Consider the following 21870-nt stretch of genomic DNA (forward strand, 5'->3'; position numbering starts at 1 on the left):
AAGGAAGGAATCAAGCAGAGTAAGTGATAAAATACTCACTAAACGACCAAGTCAGACTCATTGTGGATAAACCATAGTGGAAGTTGCCTTGACTCGTATGCACATGTCCTATTTCCCTGGTATTCAGATTTTTTTGTAGGAGAGGCAACTCTGTGTCCATCACTTCCCTGACATTTACTGGTAATTGAAAAGATAGCTCCTTTAGAGGGTTCAGACTGTTCTGCCTGGTCCTGTGTAGCAGGTTGAATATCAGTGCTCCCATCAGAATGTCAAATCCTTAATGATAGCTAGCAGGTTGGGGACACTAATTATCTTCTTAAGGTAGGTCTTGTATTTATTATTATCATCCTCATTTTACAGATGAGGCAGCTGGGATGCAGACAGAGTACATAGCTCCCCATGTCACAAACCTAGTGACAGCACTAACATTAAATCTGCATCCATATCTTGCTTCCTCAAGTGTTCATGCTTTTAAAAATGGAAACAAAAACTAAAAACCCCAAAATGGCAACTATGGTCTGAACCCAGAAATGACCCCCTAAATTTGGAGGGCTGACCAAACTGGATGGGGCATCCTAGATCCCCTAGCTATCAATGGTCTTTGAAGTAAAGAAATACATGAATTCCTTGCCTGTACAGTCTTCGTTTTGAGCTCTTCTGTGTACAGCTCCCCCAGGTGCTGAAGAGCTTGGGATTGTTATTTCTTTAGTTTCTTGTGGCTGCGTTTCACCTTCTTCTGGACCTTTCTCTTGACTTGGCCATTTTAAAGCCACCTCTTCACTTATTCGATTTCCTGACTTCTGGTCAACTAGCTTGATCACATGACCACTCACCATTTCATTTCATCTCTTAGGACCTGTTGCTGAGGCAGAGTAACTATCAGACTGCATATCTTGGAAATGAACCACAGCCTGTGTTTTTTATTAATCATTTCTGTCCTAAGCTCTGATCCTTGGAGTTCAGGGAGGGAGGATCCTCCAGCCTCAATCTCTGCCTTCCATTTATCAGGGCTGGTTCAAAGATGCTAGGCTGGCTCTTTGGAACTGGGCTGCACAGGGTAACGTTGAATAAAGGAATGAATGGATGCTTAGCTATTTCTAGCTGTCCTGTCTCAGTTTTCATTGGCATTGGATCTCAGCCCTCACTTGCTAAGAGGTAGACAATGAGTTCTGGTAAAAAGGATTTCTTTGCATTGGGTAGGAGTGTTTCCATAGGTCACCTCTCAACAACCCTGTTTATCAATATTTGTTGAATATATTTCTGGCCCAGAAAATCTTCCTTCTTTATATCTCTGACCTGGCGAAAACATAGTCAGGGTATGCTTGAATGCCCTTCACTCTGTGCCTCCTCCAGAGGGACAGGGGCGGTGAGGTAACCTCTGTCTCAGCTGACCGGCTATCGCCTGCTTTATAAGATGCCAAGGGCTACCTATGTACGTTCTCCGGTGGAACTGTAGGAACAAACCCGTGTCAATGGTTAACTCAGGTTCTTGGTGTCTGGAGTTTTTCTTTCCTTTATTATTAACTAAAGAACATTTTTACCACTGCTCGGCTGGGAGCACCCAGCTCATAGATCCTCTGCAGGGAGAGTGAATAAAGGTAAGCATTGCTCTTTTTTTGTTATTATACAAAGTCATTCAGCCTATGCTTTCTTTGTTCATGCTGGCCTCTGTTTAAGGGGAAGCAGTGTTCTTTACTCAGCAATGTCAATATCATTGTTGAGTTAAAGGCAATTAAGATAATTTAATTTCCTATGCAAGTGCTTTCATATTCCTTGAGTTCTTTTGAAACTTTGGTCAAAAGTATTCTCAATTTGGTCTTTACAGAGTTTATTAAACAACTTTTACATGACACTATATATGTAGATATCTAAAAGTGAATTTATTGGATTCTAGATACAATACCAGATGGGGTATTCTATACTTTCTTTAGAAAGCAAATGATTGCATCCTGAGTTAGTGTATAGGCATTTATGGATATATCGCTTCAAGCATTGAAATATGCTTTTCCACACCCCCTCAAAAAACTTCAGGAAAAATAGGTTAATTTTTCCTGAGAATTGTAAATAATGATATGAGAGGAAACAAAAACATCCACGGTTATAGACTTATTTTAAAATCCTCCTCTTTTTTCCAGTTGCCTGTGTGAGGCCATTTTTTTTTCAAGTAAGCTGCCTCTTGAACTCACAGCTCTAAGATCAAGAGTGGCATGCTCTACCGACTGAACCAGCCAGGTGTCCAGTTCTAGACTTATTTTAACATAAATTGCAAGTAGAGAATTTCATTATGTTGTGTTGACTTTAATTTCTCTGAAGCTTTTTTTTCTCTCGTGCATTGAAATCTTAGAAGTTTTGTTCTTGGGTGTTTATTGAGACAAATGTGGACATGTTGATCTTTGCCCTCTGGAAACTATGAATTCTCTATTGTATATAATTGGATTGTTTCTGTTGGCAGTAGGTACAGGTGGAAACAAGAAATTTTCTACAAACCAGGTGGATTTTGATCAGGTGCATTAAGGCCTTAGATGAGCATATGAACTGAAAGGTCCGTAGGAAAATAGACCTCGATGGAATATTTCTGCTGAGCATTAATGTTACAGCTAGGTGAGTCAGAGCCTTAGGAAGAAAGACTAGATTAAAGTATCTTTGCCACTTTACTTTGGAAAGCGTAGGCCAACTGTCCTCTATGTCAGATCTTAACCAGTAAAGTGACACGAAGGGCCTAAATTACACCTGTTTTGTAGAATGCCATTTAAGGAGTTCTTGAAATGAAGCTAGAAAGAAGTTCAAGTGAACAGGGTCTAGAGTTCACGTCCATTCAAATTAGCAGAGGGAGAGAGAGAGAGACAGAGACAAAGACAGAGAAGGAGGAAGACGCAGTGAGGAACTGGAGGTAACTGGTAGATGTAACTCCTGCTTACGATTATGTTTAGAACATGACAATTGTGGTAAATCCAAGACATGGGTCTCACTCAAAACCGGATCGTGACCACATTTGACAATGGAAGAAAAGACTTGAGTAGGGTGCTATTTGAAGTCATTTTCCTAAATAAGTATATTTCGATTTGCAAGAGACCAAGAGTTTTCAAGGATATAGGAAAACTATGTTTCTTCCATTTTATGTGTATTAGTGGTGAGTTCAAGTGAAGGCTTGGATATCAGTTGAAAATTAGGAATTGGTAAAAAGCATAGTTTTAGGGAAGATGATAGACACATAAAGGATATTTAGAGCAAATATTTGGTACCAAAACAACTTATATATTTAGGTAAACCCTTTTTTCAAATTTATAAAACCCATTATCTGAACAAACTGTCCAGCTTTTCTCCCATTTGAATTTATCCTCACGTATCCTATGTTACCTCCTTGTTCTAGGAACAGTGGCCTCGAACCTAACTTTAGGAATAAAATGTGTGCGCTTCCCATTACCACACAATACCATCCCTTTTCTGATCTGATGAATATTGAGAGTTAATAGGCTTGATATAAAGGGCAAAGAGGAAATGCCCCCAAAAGATCTCTCATGTGTAGTCCTTGTGCATGGATATGGCAGAGAACATGTAGGTCACCAATACCCTCTTCCTATGAACCTGTGAGCGATGTCTTGTCCATGGATATTGTTTTTAACATACCTGGGAGACTATCATCATAGCTCTGTAGCTCAACATGACTGAAGCCTTAGCCCTCGAGAATCTACCTTGATTCTCTTTACAAAGTAATGGCTAGCACTGCTCTTCTTTTCCAGGTATACGCAATTACTTACGTCGCATTGGTAAAAGCAGTTCTTCCAGCATGGAGAAAATTCTATCTGTTTTTTCCACTAATAGATTTTTTTGGATAATGGGAAAGAAATAAGTTAATTTTCTCAGGAAGACAATGACCTACATTTTGTTTGTGGAAAAGCTAACTCCAGAATTCTTTCTCTCTCTCTCTTTTTTCTTTTCTTTTTTAAATTTGTTTTGTTTTGTTTTTTACCATCATAGGCTCAACTCCTTAACCCCTATAAAACACTGACATAGGGATAATGGGTCTTCCTGTCATTTCCCTAATTTAACTGGTACTGCACTTAACAAGAGACATTTTTCTCTGATTTATTCATTGATTGATTCTCTCAGCAAATATTTATTAAGTGGCAAAAATGTCCTAAAGCCCATGGTTTGCTTGGGAGATTGTTTAATGGGTGAAACCACTTTCTTTGGGAATTTAAGACTAGTGAAAGAGGAAAAATAATTTGTCAATGCATAATATATCATGTACTCAACAAATATTTATTGATTGACTGCTCTGTGCCAGGAATTGGTTAGACATATATTGATGAAAGGACATATTGATGAAAAGAAAAAGACAAAAATTCCTGCCTCTATGAATCTTACGTTTTATAGTTGATGTTGCGGGAATATATCAAGAGGTTAAATTAAAAGCATGTTAGTGGTGATAAGCAGTACAGAGGAAAGCATGATGGAGGAAGGAATTACTGGGGATGGGGGCTGGCGGAGTGAGAGTATTGTATTTGTTATCCATTGCTGTGTAACAAAATTCCCCAAAACTGTGTCCAGAGCAACAATCATTTGTCATCTCCAGTTTCCTGGGTCAGGAATCCAGGCTGATCTGGGTCCACTGGATCACATGCTGCAGTCAAAGTGTCCACTGGGACTAACCATCTCAAGCCTTGCATGGGGGAGGATTCTCTTCCAAGCTCAATCACATGGTGCTTGGCAGGATTGGTTCCTTTGGGGCAGTTGGATGGGGGGGCCTCAGTTCTCCACTAGTTGTTGGCGAGAGTCCTTCCTCAGTTCCTTGCCATGTGGGCCTCTCCATAAAATATCTCAAAACATGGCAGCTGGTTTCCATTAGAACAAGCAGCAAGTAAACAAGACAGAGACAGAGTCTTTTTCAAACCTAATCCTGAAAGTGATGTCCCCTCAGTTTGGCCAAATTCTATTCATTAGAAGTGAGTCACTTATTCCAGCCAACACTCAAGGGGAGGGGATTTCACAAGAACATGAACACCAAGAAACAGGAATCTTAGAGAGCCATCTTCAAAGCTGCCTATCACAGCTCTACATTTTGAAATAGGATTGTCAAGGGGGGCTTCCCATAGTAGATGATATTTGATTGAAGACCTGGAGATGGTGATGAAGTGAGCAATATGGATACATTGGAAAAGCAGTGTTCAGGTAGATGGAACAGCTAGTGCAAGGCTCTGAGTATGCCTGGCATGTTTGAGAGATGACAAGGGGATCCATGTGGCTGAAACAAAGTTGCAATGGGAAGAGTAGTTGTAGATGAGGTCATGTGGATGTGCCAGATTTTTTTTCCAGAATGGAGAGAATTCTGCAAGAGAAATGTGTCAGATTTGGTTTTTTGAGAAGTTATAAAGGACCACGGGGAGGTATCAATTTGAATAGGTAGAAAGACAGTGAGAAAGAGCATTGTAGAGGGTGGGTAGGTGATGTGGATGAAGAAAATACAGAAGTGGGGATGAGGGTAAATAAAGACATGGCTCCTCTAGTTTGACCAATGGAATAATAGAAAGGCATCTTAGTATCAATTATGCTGAGGTCAATCACCTGCTCACCAAATGAGACTTGTAAGGAGCACACAAATCTCATCACCATAGAAACCAGGCCTTCCTTGGTCCATGCCAGCTGTTGCCACCAGACAAGGGGCTATAAAGCAAAACTAGTTTTCTTGGGCAGTAAACAATATTAGAAGGCTTTCTAGAAGGCTTTCTCCAAATGCCTCTCCCCTGGCTAAGATGTGCTCTTCTCTAAGCTTTTAGCAAATAATGACCAGCAGGTCATCCATCAGTCTTAGCATCTTCAAATGGTCCTTTTGTTGGCAACCATGGGAATAAGGACTCTAAACAAACAGTCCTTCTGGGATGCATTTTGTCTTAGTCCACTGAGGCTTCTGTATCAAAAATACTACAGATTGGGTGGCTTAAACAACAAACACTTATTTCTTACAGTCCTGGTGGCTAGAAGTTCAACATCAAGTATATTTAGTGTTTGGTGAGACCCATTTTCTGGTTCACAGAGGACCATCTTCTCACTGGATCCTAACATGGCAGAAAAAGCAAGAGAGCTCTCTGGGGTCTCTTGTATAAGGGCACTAATATCATCCTATTAGGGATTAGGATTTGATGTATGAATTTTGGGAGGACACATTTAGTCCATAGCATCTATTAGCATTGAAATAAACCCAGATAGGTTGCTTTTGCTTAAGGCTGCTAGGCCTGAGAGCTCAGCTTCAGGGGGAAAAAAATGTCTTGTCTACACTCTGAAATGCATCGCATTGAAGGATTCCGNTGAAATAAACCCAGATAGGTTGCTTTTGCTTAAGGCTGCTAGGCCTGAGAGCTCAGCTTCAGGGGGAAAAAAATGTCTTGTCTACACTCTGAAATGCATCGCATTGAAGGATTCCGATGTAGAGACAGTTGCATCCTGCTTTCTCAGCTGGCTAGCCTCAAAGGACTTGGAGGAGAAATCTCATCGTCATCCTTTAGGCCGTATGTACCCAGGACTTTGTGGTTATTAAAATGTAAGGAGTGAATGACTATTTTTTTATAGCTGCTCTTGCATGGAAAAGATGGGGTCAACTATTTTCCTCCAGGGTTTTCCACTCTGAAACCCAGAATTCAGGTGCAAAATGTACATAGCATCTAAAGGGCTTTTCACTATTATACACAACTTTTTCCAGTTACCTTGGCTCCACATTCACTTTCTCTCAAAAATAGACCTGAAACTGTCCACAGAAAGGAAATTTGGGAAAAGACAATCTGAATAAGAAACAGCCCCAAAGTAGATTTACTTGACAATTCCAAATAAATGTGATTTTCACCTTAAATAAAATTTTATTTTATTTACATGAATATAGTTGAAAAGACTTCAAATGGTTACATGGCTTCAAATTATATTCCATAAGATTTGTCTATGGCCATACCACCCTGAACGTACCCGATCTCGTCTGTTCTTTTAACTTAAAAGCAAACATTCAGCTATCTTTCTTTTCTTTTCTTTTCTTTTCTTTTTTTTTTTTTTAAGAAAAGAGTATGTTCGAGGAAACATGACCAAAATCATTTTTTATTATGGTGAATTTTAATTTTTCATATTATTCCATTTTAAAGTAGAACCATGTTCCCATGCAATCAATAATCTTTTATTCAATCTGGATACAAAGATAGCAAAAACTTGGTCCCTGCCCTAAGTCTGGAAGAAAAAAAAGGTCTGTACATAATTAAGGGCAATTCAATGGCCAAGGACCATGATAAAGATAGGATTAGCACACCAACACACTGAACTTTCTTCAGGAAAGCACTAGGGGGGATAACCTTCTTTGGGGCATGTGGGTGTTGTTCAGGGTGCCCTTTTAGAAATCAGAATGTTTAAATATTGAGATACTGTGTGTGTGTGTGTGTGTGTCTGTGTGTGTGTGTGTGTGTGTGTGTGTGTGTTTAAGATTCAGTTATTTGAAAGAGAGAGAGAGCACACTCCTGTGTTCACGGGAGGGGGGATGGAGGGTCAGAGGGAGAGAATTCTCAAGCAGAGCCCAACCTGGGGCTCAATCCCACTGAGATCACAACCTGAGCCAAAACCAAGAGTCAGACTCTCAACTGACTGAGCCACCCAGGCTCCCCTGAGATACTGTTTTTACTATGAACTCTTTTACAAAATTTTTCATTGCCTTACATTTGTCATCTTCTTTCCCTTCATTTGGTGACTGTATTAGGGCTCTCCAGAGAACCAGAACCAATAGGTTATATAGAGAAGGAGAGACAGAAAAAGATTAACTCTAAAGAATCAGTCATTTGATGGTCTGGGAAGGCAAGTCTGAAATCTATAGGTCGGGTGGCAGTTTAGAAATTAAGGTAAGGGGGCGCCTGGGTGGCACAGCGGTTAAGCGTCTGCCTTCAGCTCAGGGCGTGATCCTGGCGTTACGGGATCGAGCCCCACATCAGGCTCTTCCACTATGAGCCTGCTTCATCATCTCCCACTCCTCCTGCTTGTGTTCCTTCTCTCGCTGGCTGTCTCTATCTCTGTCAAATAAATAAATAAAATCTTTAAAAAAAAAAGAAATTAAGGTAAGAGTTGATATTGCAGTCCTTTTTTTTTCTTTTAAGATTTATTTATTTTTAGAAAGAGAGAGAAAACACAAATGGGGGAGGGGCAGAAGGAGAGGGAGAGGCAGAATCCTCAAGCAGACTCCCTGTTGAGGGCAGAGCCCTACACGGGGCTGGATCCCAGGACCCTGAGATGATGACCTGAGCTGAAATCAAGAGTCGGACGCTTAACCGACCACCCAGGCGCCCCGAAATCATACTCTTGAGTCCAAAATTTGCTAGTTAGACTGGCAGGCAGGAAACTTAGGCAGAGTTTTTTATGTTGCAATCTTGAGGTAGAATTGCTTCTCCTTTGGGAAACTTCAATTTTGCTCTTAATACTTTCAACTGCTTGGATGTCGGCCACATGCATTTTGGATGATCATCTGCTTTGCTGAAAGTGGACACATTGTAAGTGTTAATCACATCTAGCAAATATCTTCCCAAAAACATTCAGAATGATGATTGGCCAAACACCTGGACATCATAGCCTAGCCATGCTCATACATAAAATTAACCATCACAGTGACATAGGGCATTTTCACCCTGATTGTATTTTGTCATACAGATATTATAAGTTTGAAGCTTCAGTTTCCATAAAAGAACTTAAGAACCGTACTTTATTAGCTATTACATTTTTAATTCCACAACATAGATATGCCTAAAAATGTGATCATTTGGGTAGAGACGTAGCCATTAATTTAATACAGCATTTTCAGTGCTACAGCTTTTTACCATGCAATTTGGCCAAACAGAAAGTAATTTCTCTTAATTAAGACAAAGAACGGGTTACTTTAAAAGACATCTGTAGTCCATCCTTCTAACGGCATCGTCTCCTCTTCCATTAACCTCACATTCTACACCATATTTTTCAGCTATTATATATTCTCTCCTATATTTGCATGCAGTTTATTTTTCATGTGTAGGAGTCCTGCTTCCAAATGACTATGTTCATGGTAGTAACGATGTGCCAGGAACTATGAGAAGCCACAAGATAAACATGGTGTGCGTTTCAGAAGCATTAATTTAACTCCAGAATTTGGATTGAGAATAAGAGGAATTAAATAATTTAACTGATAAGCAGCTCAAAGAATTACTTTTGTAGTTTAGGTGTTTTGAGATATATATCCAGAATTCAAAATGAGCATAGATTTTAAAGAAAAATCCTAAGACCAGAATATATTGAGCTTTAGCCCAATCCTTTGTGTTATATTCTCAGATCCCTTAAGATTTGGGGTAGGGATAAGGATAACATAATCATTTCTCTTGCTGGTTTTTTTGTTCAGGTTTTTCTTTTAACGGAAAATTTTGAGAAGTACTATTAAAGGATAATTTTTGTGAGACCAAATTCTTGGGTTAGGTTACTACTTGATTAGTTCGTTGGCTCTGCCCCAGAAAAATATCTACTCACCCACAAACTTGGCCAGTCTTTTCACGACTATGTACTCTTCACATCTCATGCGAGACTTTTCCAAACAATGGGTAATTCAGGACATTCTGTCTCTACTTTGGGAAAATAATCCAAAGTAACCTCACAAAACAAGGCACCTAGCATAATGGCTGGACCACAAAAATTGTTCAGTAGATCTCTGATTCAGGGCTCCCCTAGACAGAAGCCAGCACATTGGGTCTGTTGCTGAAGAGCAAAATAGCTCTCGCCAACTAGCATGTACCTGAAAGACACACTCAGCCATCTTTGATGAGCTCTTAGGTTATTAACTGACCTTCTAGCATTCTGGTAATGTACTACTGAGTTCTATTTATAGATGGCACAGTAAAATCCTTCCCCGGACTTGCAACTAAAATTGAGAAGGTGCCAGGACATTAAAGAGTATGAGCCATACACCAGGATCGTCACAGCAAGAAGCCTGTTCCCATTGTGTGTTTAGCTTGCCTTTTGTTTGGGTCAGAATTGAGCCAACTTGTGGGTGGTTAGGTAACACTCAAGGAGAAAGTGATGTGACTAATTTGAGCAAAGTTACACATATTTAAATTTAGGGTTTGTGGGAATAGAAAGTGGTTCCATTTCCTTATGACTAAAGTTTTATTTAGTTGTGTTCAATAACGGTATTGCGCTGATGATAAGATTGCACCGCTTGCAGGAGTTGAAAAGCTAAAGAAACATTTGGAGAAATAAAACTAAGGAGAGCAAAACTGCAAACAAGCAGACCCGAACAAAACCCAACAGAAGCAAAATGTATCATACTTTACACTCGTGGGAGTTAAGCGTGATGGAAACCAGGACAATGTTTCCATGCATTATATCGCTATAGGCAGATTATTTTGTGTGTGTTTCTTCTGCACGATTGCATCAAATCATTCCTGTTCTTTGCTAGTGTAAACAGGGACACCATTTCTCCCTTCGGCATGGAATCTGGTTAGGATCTGCTGTAGCGGCTTGTGAAACAGAAGCATCGGAGTACAGACTGAGCAGGACTAGGAGGTGAGTGGAAGTCCAGTGTTGTGTCCTGTAGACAGAGCTGTTCAGAGTCACCATGCTTCTTTTCGTGTGAAAAGTCAGGGGTTATACTAATTATACACACACAAATACCATGGTAATTGCTATACCATTAGTACGGTATTGTGGACATGGTTGTTGTAGGCATCAAAATCATAGCATTTGGAAACCCCATTGCCATTCAATGGACAGAATGTTGTCATCTTTTACACTTTGGTTTCTTGAACTGAACAAATGGCACCTCCATTCTTCTAAGTCAGTGAGTAATGCTCATCCTATTGGGCACTAGGTATATAAAGATAAATCTACCAGTTGCTTGCCATTGAGAAAATCAAAACCTAGCAAAGGAAGACAGAGGCAGAAAAACCAGCTGTGCCTGGGGAATTCAGGGAAGCTAAAAGGAAGAAGAAATGTCTTCCTGATTTATAAAGAACCTGAGATGTTTGGAAGAACATGAGAAGTTCTGAGTGGTTGGCACATAGAGTTTTCAGTGTGATGGTGAAGGTGGAGTGGAAATAAATGGAATAGAAAAAGTGGGTATGACCTACATAGTAAATGGCATGGGAAGGATATTTATGGCATCCACCCTTCTCCCCCAAATCACTCAGGACTATAGTCATAAGACTGAACTAGCTCCCCATTACTTGGGACTGGTTCTGGGAAAGGAGAGGATTTAATAGGAGATGGGAAGAATGGAGGAGAGGACAAACCAATTGGTGATGCTTTCTTACTTTAGAGAGGATGCTGGTTTTGCTGCAAGGTAGTTTTTTTCAATAAGGAGTGCTATCTCTAACCTGAAGAATTTGATAATTGCTTATCAGGGCTCTACCTTCTTCTGAAGTTGTCCATTTCTTATGCTCTATTGTCCTAAACTGCATGGATGTTAACTTGGTACCACTCTGTCCATGGAGTAGGTGGTCTTCATGGTGGATTTAAGATGGAATTAGGAATTCACCCTACATACCAAGGGATGAGTAAATAGAGGCATCATGGTGCAGCGGTACCCTCAGGCTCAATATCAGAAGTCTTCAGTCTCACCACGATTACACATTTATTATTATTTGACAGTAACTAATTTCTGTCATCAGTTTTCTCATCTTTAAAATAAATATGAATTTTTCTAGTGGTTCTGCTTCTGTAATCAAACATTTATAATTGAGCCTATTAAATGTGTGTGTGTGTGTGTGTGTGTTTATCCGGTGCTGGAGCTGAAGCCACGAGGCAGGCAGTTGGAAAGATGGATGCATGTGGAGTGAAGGAAGACAACAGATAAGAACCAGGGAAAATGAGCTGGAAGCCACCAGGATGACATGGAGCTCATACCCATCTCTCACAAGCTTTAGCCTCCAGTTAGATAATAAAGGTGGCCAGCAGGAGAAGCTGATACCTGCCATCATGTAACCAGGATCCATAGAAGCTGAAGGAAGGGAGCTACAGAAACTGTGGGATGATCTCCCGTACCATGCCAATCACAGGAGACAGCAAATCAGTGACAACTTCTGTGAATGATCACAGTGCCTCATGCCCTATGCCAACCTTCTGACATAAAAAGAACATGGCTGTTGGTTCCTGCACATCTTAAAAATCTCATGCAAAATGTCTCCCAGGGGGTCCAGTCTAACCTGGAACTATGAAGGGAATGGAATTCTGGAACATGTAGTCCCAGTTTAGCTAAACTAATATAATCCAATCTACCACCCCTGACACTTGCCATTCAGAATATAAAACAAGTGATTGAGACATAGTTCCTACCTCTAAATAGCTATCCCTGGGGTAGAAGAGAGTCTTAATGCACTCTGGTATATGTTGTAATAGAACTGCTTTGTCTCTTTTACAAGCAAAAAGTGAGATTAATGCCCATGAATGAACTTTGGAAGTGTAAAGGTTTAATGGCTTTTCAGAGTCTCACTTTGGCTGTGTGAACACTGGGAATGAATTCATTCTAGATATCTTAGTAAGTTTAGATCCCCTTGTCTTTGTCGTATTTCACTTAAGTAGTGTGGTGGTGCTGAATGGATAGCAACCAAATTTCTACACTAACCCAAATCCTTTCATTCACGAGATTATACCTGTTCATTTAAGTCACCGACCATTTCCTCACAGAGACAATGTTTGTTCTGATTCAGCATAATTTACCCCTCTTTTAAGCTGAGAATATGGGACACATTAAACCGATAGCCAAGTTCCTTGACTATTAATTTTTAAAAAGCATTGAAAATGAGAAATAACCTCAAAATGTCATGCTCAATCTATCCTGTGAAAACTCCTTTTCAGTCTGCACCATCTTGCATAGATTATCTCTTCTATCTCTTTAGTATATTGTGTTTGACTCACCCTTTCAATTTAGCCCTCTGTCTCATTTTCTCTTCCTTCGATACTGTCTCATTAGGCAGACTTTGAGTCTTTCAGAGACTTCATGTTTTCTCTGTATCTCAAGGATAGTGCCATAATGATGAGGTGGCCTCATTGTTTCCACAACCCAAACATTCTGTTACCGAAGTCATGAATAGAAGATATTTTTGCTCAATCTTCTATGAATGATAGGAGACCACACGGAGAAACTCCTGAGATGTTTCCCCTACCAATAACAAAGGAACGTCTGTCACTTGACTGCAGAAATAATATTTTCAATTTTCTGATTGATTTTTGTTTAAAAACGACATACTGTGCCCCATGGTAAGTGCTTCACAGATATTAATCCTTCCATTTCCATAATGAACTTCATATTCACAGATGAGGAAGCAGGCACAAGGAGGCCATGCAATGTTTTGAAGATCACACAGCTCATAAGTGGCATAGCTGGTTTTGGACCAGGCAGTCTTTGTCCCTAGTATCTGTGCCCTCTAAAGAACCTCAGTTTTCCATAAATTCATAGCTGTGTGATGATTCAGAATGCTAAATGATATTGACACATAATTTGGATTTTACACCCAGCATTCAAGAAACCTTTGTACACAACACCAAAGGAAAGCATGAGAAATGCTCAGGCACTGAAATGATAAAATAGAATCAAACCCTACCAATGGGACCCTGCTCTCTATTCTGTAATTATTGATTTCTTTGAAGTATTCTAGTTTGCATGCTAGGCATTAAATTGTTCTTTCTCTGTCAAGGCATTTAAAAAAATAAAAACAAGCCAATGAGAAACAGAAAAGAAGATATCTGTGCTCCAGTGAAGGGGCAGAACCCCAGCCACACCAATACAGGGCTTTGTCTTCTCCATCAAAAGTGAATAAACACAAACAGACCTTTAACACCATGAATCAATAAGAATTTCACTCCATTGAGCAAGGATAACACACAGTCTAAGGAAAGCAGCATTTCATTGATGGGGGAAAATGCAATTATTCTTTATGGTCTTAATGACATATGAAAGTCTGTTGGCTTTAGTACCAAATATTGAACTAAGATCAAATAAGCCATTTGTTTGAGGGAAAAGACAGAGATAAAAGTAGAGCCCAGTGGGTCTTGAGAGATTTCTCAGTTTAGAGTAAAAAGTCGCTCCTTTATTAATCTAATAGAATATAGCCCTTTTTCTTAGTGCTAGTCAATAATAATTTTGCTAGAAATTACTGCTCTTGATATGCAGATATTTACAATGAGAATTTTCACGGAGAAGGAAGAAGCAGTCTCAGTTTTTACTTTTGTATTAAAATTACTCAGTGAAGAATAACAATGATGAAGTCATTTATCGAAGAGCAAATCCTGGGTTTCATTGTTTCGGCCACGTGTTACAAATGAAGTCAAATGTATATTTTCAAGAAAGAGCAGCAGACAAAAACCAACCATCAACATAATAAAACTGTATTTTTTTAAATAGAATACTTTCAGTATTCTATAAAAGAAAGAAAACTACACTTCCTAAGAAAGCTGCTAACATAAACTTTTACTTTTCAAAAATAATTACATTAGATAATAAGAACCAAAGAACATTATATAAATATAATAATCAAATAATTAATAATTACATGATGTATTAATCATTTTTCAGTATTCATCATAAGACCATCTCTTAAAGAAATACAATATTTACTTTTTAAGCTGAAAAAAAAGTATGAGAAAAAATTTGGCAGTTGCCCTACCCTTAAAACTGTTAGCACATTCATCCTAAAGATCACTGAACTCCTGAAGGTTCCAATAAACTTCTTTGTTGTGTCTGGCATTTCCTATTACGTAGTCCCAGCTTTTAAACTAAAGACCAGATCATTCACTGGCATGTTTTTGTTTTTCTTGTTTGGTTCACCTTTATTCTTTTTTTTTTTTTTCTTTTTGATTCCTGATGAATATAACAAAACAACACTTGTGGTCGCACTTCAAAGCTTAGAAAATGCTTTGGCAGCAATGATCACATTTTGTCTTCACAGTGCCTTTGCAAGAGTAGTGGGAATACTAGAGAATTCTTCGTAGAGTGATGGAAATAGTAAGGATCAGGCAAATGAAGGGATGGACTGGTCCACGGCCAGCAGGCAGGGGAACTCACCCTCTGGGGTTTGCCTCCAGATCCATTTCTCTTTCGTGTATTCAAACTTTCTTGTCTTTTCTGTGTCTGCACTGGAGAAATCTTTTTTTTTTTATTATATTATGTTAATCACCATACAGTACATCCCCAGATTCCGATGTAAAGTTTGATGCTTCATTAGTTGCGTATAACACCCAGTGCACCATGCAATACGTGCCCTCCTTACTACCCATCACCAGTCTATCCCATTCCCCCACCCCCTCCCCTCTGAAGTCTTCAGTTTGTTTCTCATAGTCCATAGTCTCTCATGTTTCATTCCCCCTTCTGATTACCCCCCTTTTCTTTATCCCTTTCTTCCCCTACCGATCATCCTAGTTCTTATGTTCCATAGATGAGAGAAATCATATGATAATTGTCTTTCTCTGCTTGACTTATTTCACTTAGCATTATCTCCTCCAGTGCCGTCCATGTTGCAGCAAATGTTGAGAATTCGTTCTTTCTGATAGCTGAGTAATATTCCATTGTATATATGGACCACAGCTTCTTAATCCAGTCATCTGTTGAAGGGCATCTCGGCTCCTTCCATGATTTGGCTATTGTGGACAATGCAGCTATGAACATTGGGGTGCATATGGCCCTTCTCTTTACTACGTCTGTATCTTTGGGGTAAACACCCAGTAGTGCAATGGCTGGGTCATAGGGTAGTTCAATTTTTAACTTTTTAAGGGACCTCCACACTGTTTTCCAGAGTGGCTGTACCAACTTGCATTCCCACCAACAATGTAGGAGGGATCCCCTTTCTCCACATCCTCTCCAACAATTGTTGTTTCTTGCCTTGTCTATCTTTGCCATTCTAACTGGCGTAAGGTGGTATCTCAGTGTGGTTTTGATTTGAATTTCCCTGATGGCTAATGATTTTGAACATTTTTTCATGTGTCTGTTAGCCATTTGTATGTCTTCATTGGAAAAGTGTCTGTTCATATCTTCTGCCCATTTTATGATTTGTTTATTTGTTTCTCGTGTATTGAGTTTGAGAAGTTCTTTGTAGATCTTGGATACCAGTCCTTTATCTGTGGTGTCCTTTGCAAATATATTCTCCCATTCCGTGGGCTGTCTCTTAGTTTTTTTGACTGTTTCCTTGGCTGTGCAGAAGCTCTTTATCCTGATAAAGTCCCATAAGTTCATTTTATCTTTTATTTCTTCTTGCCTTTGGAGATGTGTCTTGAAAAAGGTTGCTCTGGCCGATGTCATAGAAGTTGTTGCCTATGTTCTCCTCTAGAATTTTGCACTGGAGAAATCTTAAGAGGATAACAGGTATCTTCTCAGGGTGGTGTCAGTTTGCATTTCAATATCAGATAGACCTGGGTTTTAATCTAAACTCTGCCACATGTGACTTGTGTTGGTTCTCAAATTGTGGTCCAGGACTAGCAGCATCAGAATCGCCTGGGAACTTGTGCAAAATGCAAATTCTCAGGCTCCACCTGAGACCGACGGAGTAAGCAGCTATGGGACTGGAGTCCAGCATCTCTCTTCTGCATGATCCCTCCAAGTGATTCTGATAGATACGAAGTTTTGAAAACCAGTGGTCTAGACCAAGGCCTGTCACCACTACAGAAGTTCTGTTTTCTCTTCTAGTTGGGTCAATGGTAGCTCTTATAAATGTCACACAGCACCTTTTAGACATACACTTTAGAAATGTTAACATTCCCAGGGAACTGAATTTTACTGCAAGAGTTAATTCCAACTCATTCAATAAATGTGAGAACAGAAGTGAACTGATCGCCCTTCTTGAATGCAGCATTTTCTCTAAAGCCGGGAGAGACAACTCTTTCTAACTCGGTGGGTAAACTGGCTGGTATATTTTGGCTCTGTCTGAAGTAGTCAGTAGCTGCCATTGAACAGAAATCGAAGGAAGCCATGTGATTTTTAGTTAAAAATCAGGGAGGGGCAGCACCAGTCTTTGTCGCTACCATTTTATTTGTTGTTTGTTCATGTGATTCTGATAGTAGTGTCACGATAGCTTTGTCCAATGGCCAAATTTTGTCATGGCTTGAATTACTTAAAATTTATATATCTGGAAGCACTTGAGTGGCTCAGTGGAGTAAGTGTCCGACTCTTGATTTCGGCTCAGGTCATGATTTCAGGTGTGAGATCGAGCCCCGTGCTCCGCGCCTGGTGGGGAGTCTACTTTGGATTCTCTCTCTCCCTCTGCCCCTCCCATAATTCTGCCCACATTCCCTTGCTATGTAAAAAAAAAAATAAATAAATACATATATATATATATATATATATATAGCTCAATAATTTAAAAACCCTCAGTTTAAAAAAATCTATAAATTCAATTTTGAAACTCAAAAAAAATTTTTCAGCCTGTGTTCACCCAAATACATGGAAGTTGGTCTTAGGTAGCCATATGGAGTATGTAGATATGGACAGGCAAATTAAGTCAATTTGTCTTTGATTCCCCTGTTAGTCCTCTTCCTGGACCTACGAAAGCAGAGAACACTTGTTCAATACCTCCTGTGTGCCAGGTACTATGGTGTACGCTCGGTCTTATGGGGGAGCTAGGTAGGAGGTGTCCTTGAAATTGTGGTATTCAAGCCACATCAACTGGACACCCAAGTTCTTGGTTTTAGATGGAATTGAGAGCCTCACATAATTTGTACATGGGTCTTAGCTACCAGGAAGGGGGCAGTAGTTACCTGCTTTCAGTTTAAGTTCCTGAAGTTTGAAGAGAAACAACCACCCAAAGCCATGTTTTTTGTGGCTTATTTTTCTCCATAGTTCCCAAAGGTGGGATTCCAAACTTGGGGGGCGGGGGGGTTAGGCAGTGAGAAAAACAATAAAACCTAAAAACCTAAAAAGCCCTTCTGTTCCTAAAGTGTGAAACTACAGGGTTTCTGTCGCTGTGGTTAGTCTATAATCAGAAGGCACGCTAGTAAAGCAGCTTACCTCCCTGGGAAGACGGAGAAATATTTAGCTATAAACTAGACTTCCAAGTGCATGTAACATTATTTCAGAAGGTTTCCATATCTCTGTTTACCAACGCTGCGTGTCGATAAAAAGATTAAAAGCTAGTTACTCCAGTATTTACAGAGAACACAGCGCTCTAACTCTGCTTAGAATCTCTAGTTACATCACACAGAGTTGCTCTGCCAGCATTTCGTATTCTCGCGATAACTGCTCCCATCGCTGGGTCCAGCCCTGATGCCTGGTGCTTGTGCCAAGGACGTCTCGAAGGGGAACAGGTGGTGGCCTCAGCTATCGCCTTGCCCTGCAAAAAAAGAAGAAAAAAAAAAAAGTCTATTCAGTCATTTGCTCAGCATTTATATTTTTAGGCTCCACCTTGGATTTAATCACCTACTTATCTCCCTGCCAAAGTATTTGTGCTGTTAAAACAGGACCAAGCCATCCAGGCAGGACCTGCTGTTTCTGCTCCTGTCCGAAGGGTCAGCCGTGGAAAGGCTGATCACGGTGGTTTTATAGTTGAATGGGGTCATTGTTCTGGGTTTTTTGTGTTTCCCTTGAAAGAAAATTCTGAGGCTTGAGAGCTCAAAGATAAGGGGGAAAGTCTACCTAAAAACACTGTGTGCCTTCTCACCATCCTTTTGCTGGTTGAAAACAGATCATCTTTGTTACACTTTGGCTGGATGAAAATGCACACATTATATGGGCAATTGAGGTTAATGAAAACACGTGGACGTCATTTTCCCAGGTCCTTTCCTTTTCTGGGCTGAATTATGGACCTAATTTAGGTACATAGTCCTACTTACAGATTGAGCTCAATTCATCGGGAACATTTATCATGTTCATAATGCTAAAGAGACTTAAAAGTCTGTGGCTGTCATTTGGAATTATCAAATTCTATAATCTCTCTCCAATAAGCTGGAATTCATCTATTTAGGAGACCAAAGATGTATATTATATAATTTTGCAAAGTTGGTCAAACGTAACACCTGAAAAATCGAAGAGTCATCCATTACTAATTGCCTTAATTGCCAGCAATGTAACCAAAACCTTATTCAGAAATATTGTTTTTGAGAGAGAGAGAGAGTGCGTGCACACAAGAGGGTAGGGGGAGGGGCAGAGGGAGAGAGAATCTCAAGCAGACTCCCTGCTGAGTGCAGAGCCTGACACCGGGCTTCACCCTATGACCCTGAGATCATGACCTGAGCCGAGATCCAGAGTCAGATGCTTAATTTACTGAGCCACCCAGGTGTCCCCAGAAATATTCCTTAAGAGATATATGGCTACTAAACAAAGAAAACAAACAAAAAGAGGATTCAAAGTCCTTAGCCAAGCAGATAAAAGCTTTCCCATTTGGGGCCCAGTGTAATGGTTTGGTGTTCTTGGCCACCACTTCTCTTTTATGAATCCAGCTTTCTCGCTTTACAAAAATGCTGTGTTCTTTGCTCTCATCTGGAGAACGTAAGTCTTCTCCCTTTTGACTCTCATATACCCCAGCATGTCTCTCAGAGTTCTAGCCAAATCCACCTTTTGCATGACACCATACAGGATGAATTTGAATTAAACCAACAAGAAGCCTGCCCTCTTTTCTTTCCTCTTCGACTCACTTGACCTTCATCCATTACCCTTTCCCACTCATCTGTTAACCAAAACAAAACTGAAATAACAATACAATTCAAGTGGTAATTTTTTGTCTCTTGTATGTTGTCTTCTAAATGGCTTACTAACTTCTTGTGGACTGGTATTATGTCTTAGAAATCATGAATTTGCAAACAACCTGTTACCTGCCTTGAATAGAGGAGGCAGGGGAAAGCCTAACAAATAGCATTCATTTATTTGAGGCAAAGAATAAAAAAATGACGCTTAGAAATGATATGGAATAGAATTTGCTCCTTGATAGGATACACTGTAAATAAACAAGTCATATTAAGTTATTTTATTTGGGACTCTCCTTCCCCATAGTACCTCACGGTATCCCCCAGCACACATGCACCCCTCTTTCTGATGTTTTAATGTTATCTCTTCTATTGGTCACTGGCCTAGTTCTTTGTTATTACTCCAGGTAGGTTTTCACTTTCTTGCTGTTGCCCACATAGGGCTTTCTTCTTAAGACACACGGGACCTCTTTGCTTGATTTTAGCCTATACTCCCAAATCATCCTGATCTATTCCGTGAAGAGACACTTCTCTCTTATTTTACTCTCTCGTGTAATATTTACATTTAATTTGAGACTTTTGGGTACACAGACCTGTACAGTGAATAATGTTAACATGTCAAATACTACGGTGGTCTGGATGAGAGCTTAATCTGACGCAGGTGGGAGGGATGACCACTTGTACTGTTTAAGCAGAGCCTCATTCAGAGGCCAGGAAAAAAAAATCTAAAATTTGGTCTGTGTCATAAATAACAGAATCTTAAAGTCTTTAAAAGCACACTTAGGTGAAGCAGAGCAGTCTACTCATATTTTGGATTTAGTTTTTATTGTTTTAGGAGTCTCAGTTTTCATATAGAATCAAAATTACTTAATGTCTTCCCAAAATGTGCCTGCTCCCTTTAGCTTGTAAATTCGAAATTATGGAATAAACTGTATAAGCAGACTCACCGCCCCTGCGCCCCAGGAACTAGACGGCCAGCGATCTATAGATGTCAGATAAAGTCAAAGGGTAACTTCTTAAGATTTCCGTCTCCTATGTCACAACCAGAGAGTAAGCTCAATATCTAAACAAGCTCAGAACCGGACCTCCATGGGGTAGCTGGTTTTGTAGTTGGAAATAACGGAACTACTTACTAGTCCATCGATGCAAAGGTAGTAGACAAAGGAACAGATGGGAGAAAATTCTAGAAGGTGTAAAAGAACCTTCCAGATACAAGCATGGGTGTGGTATTAGTCTCCTCAGGCTGCTGTAACTGGGTGGTTTAAAGCAAAAATGTATTCTCCCACAGCCGGAGAAGCCAAAAGTCTGCAATCAAGGTCACCCTCCCGCCACAGCCTCTAGGGGAAGATCCTTCTTTACCTTTTCATCTTCTGGTAGCCTGAGGCTCCTTGCTTACGGCAACGCCACCCCAACTTCCACCTCTGTCTTCACATGTTATTCTTCTCTCTGGGTGGACATTCCTTCTTCTTAGAAGGACACCAGTCATTTGGACAGGGGCCTACACTAATGACCTCCTTATAACTTGATTAGGTCTGAGAAGACCCTATTTCCAAATAAGATCACAGTCACAGGTGCCAGAGGTGAGGACTTTAAAATGTCTTTTTGAGAGAACACAATCCAACCCATAACAGACAATGAGGGCAGAAAACAGAGACTCCACACTTTCCTCAGAAAAGAGCAGAGAAATACCCCGAAATGATGGATGACCTTCCTTTCCTTTTCTTACCATTCTTTCTATCATTGTGCCTTTTGTTTACGTTGGCCATCATAATATGGTTAGATAATATGAGATGGAAGCATTTATTTTTCTACTTATTGTTTTGAATCTTTCACCCTTTAGAAGAGGCACTGCCCAACTCTTCTGTAATTTGTTACAAGTATCAGAATTTAAATTTGTGTCAGTAAGCAGGCAACCTGAATGCTGATAATGAACAAAATGGAAGAAGGTATTTCATGGAGAGGAAAGGAAAGGCCAAATAAAAAGGGAAAATAAAAGGAACAGTCAACTGTGGATTGAGGAAAGGTGAAAGACATGAAGTATTTTCAGAAATAGTTATCCTATAAACATGGAGAAAATAGGGATTTGGGTATTGACGCAAGAACTCATGACTCAGATTTTCTTCCATCACTTCTCTTGCTCCCCAGACAGCCATGTGTTCTGAAGCTTCCTCTATATTTTCCAGATTTCCTAGCCTAAAGAGAAATAACAATAGTGAACATTTGCATTTACTTAAG

At 39.8% G+C, this 21870-nt stretch overlaps 1 protein-coding gene across 1 annotated transcript in view; it reads left to right on the plus strand.

Annotated features, from left to right (window-relative positions):
• Positions 1 to 21870, plus strand: part of KCNJ16 (potassium inwardly rectifying channel subfamily J member 16) — an 80209-nt gene that overhangs the window by 25434 nt on the left and 32905 nt on the right. Inside the window, exon 2 of the mRNA XM_034641378.1 lies at positions 10433 to 10539. The gene's annotated coding sequence lies outside the window, so the exon portion shown is untranslated. The remainder of the gene's footprint in view (positions 1 to 10432; positions 10540 to 21870) is intronic.

Source organism: Ailuropoda melanoleuca, chromosome 13, assembly GCF_002007445.2.
Source record: "Ailuropoda melanoleuca isolate Jingjing chromosome 13, ASM200744v2, whole genome shotgun sequence".
In the NCBI taxonomy this organism is placed as follows: Eukaryota; Metazoa; Chordata; class Mammalia; order Carnivora; family Ursidae; genus Ailuropoda; species Ailuropoda melanoleuca.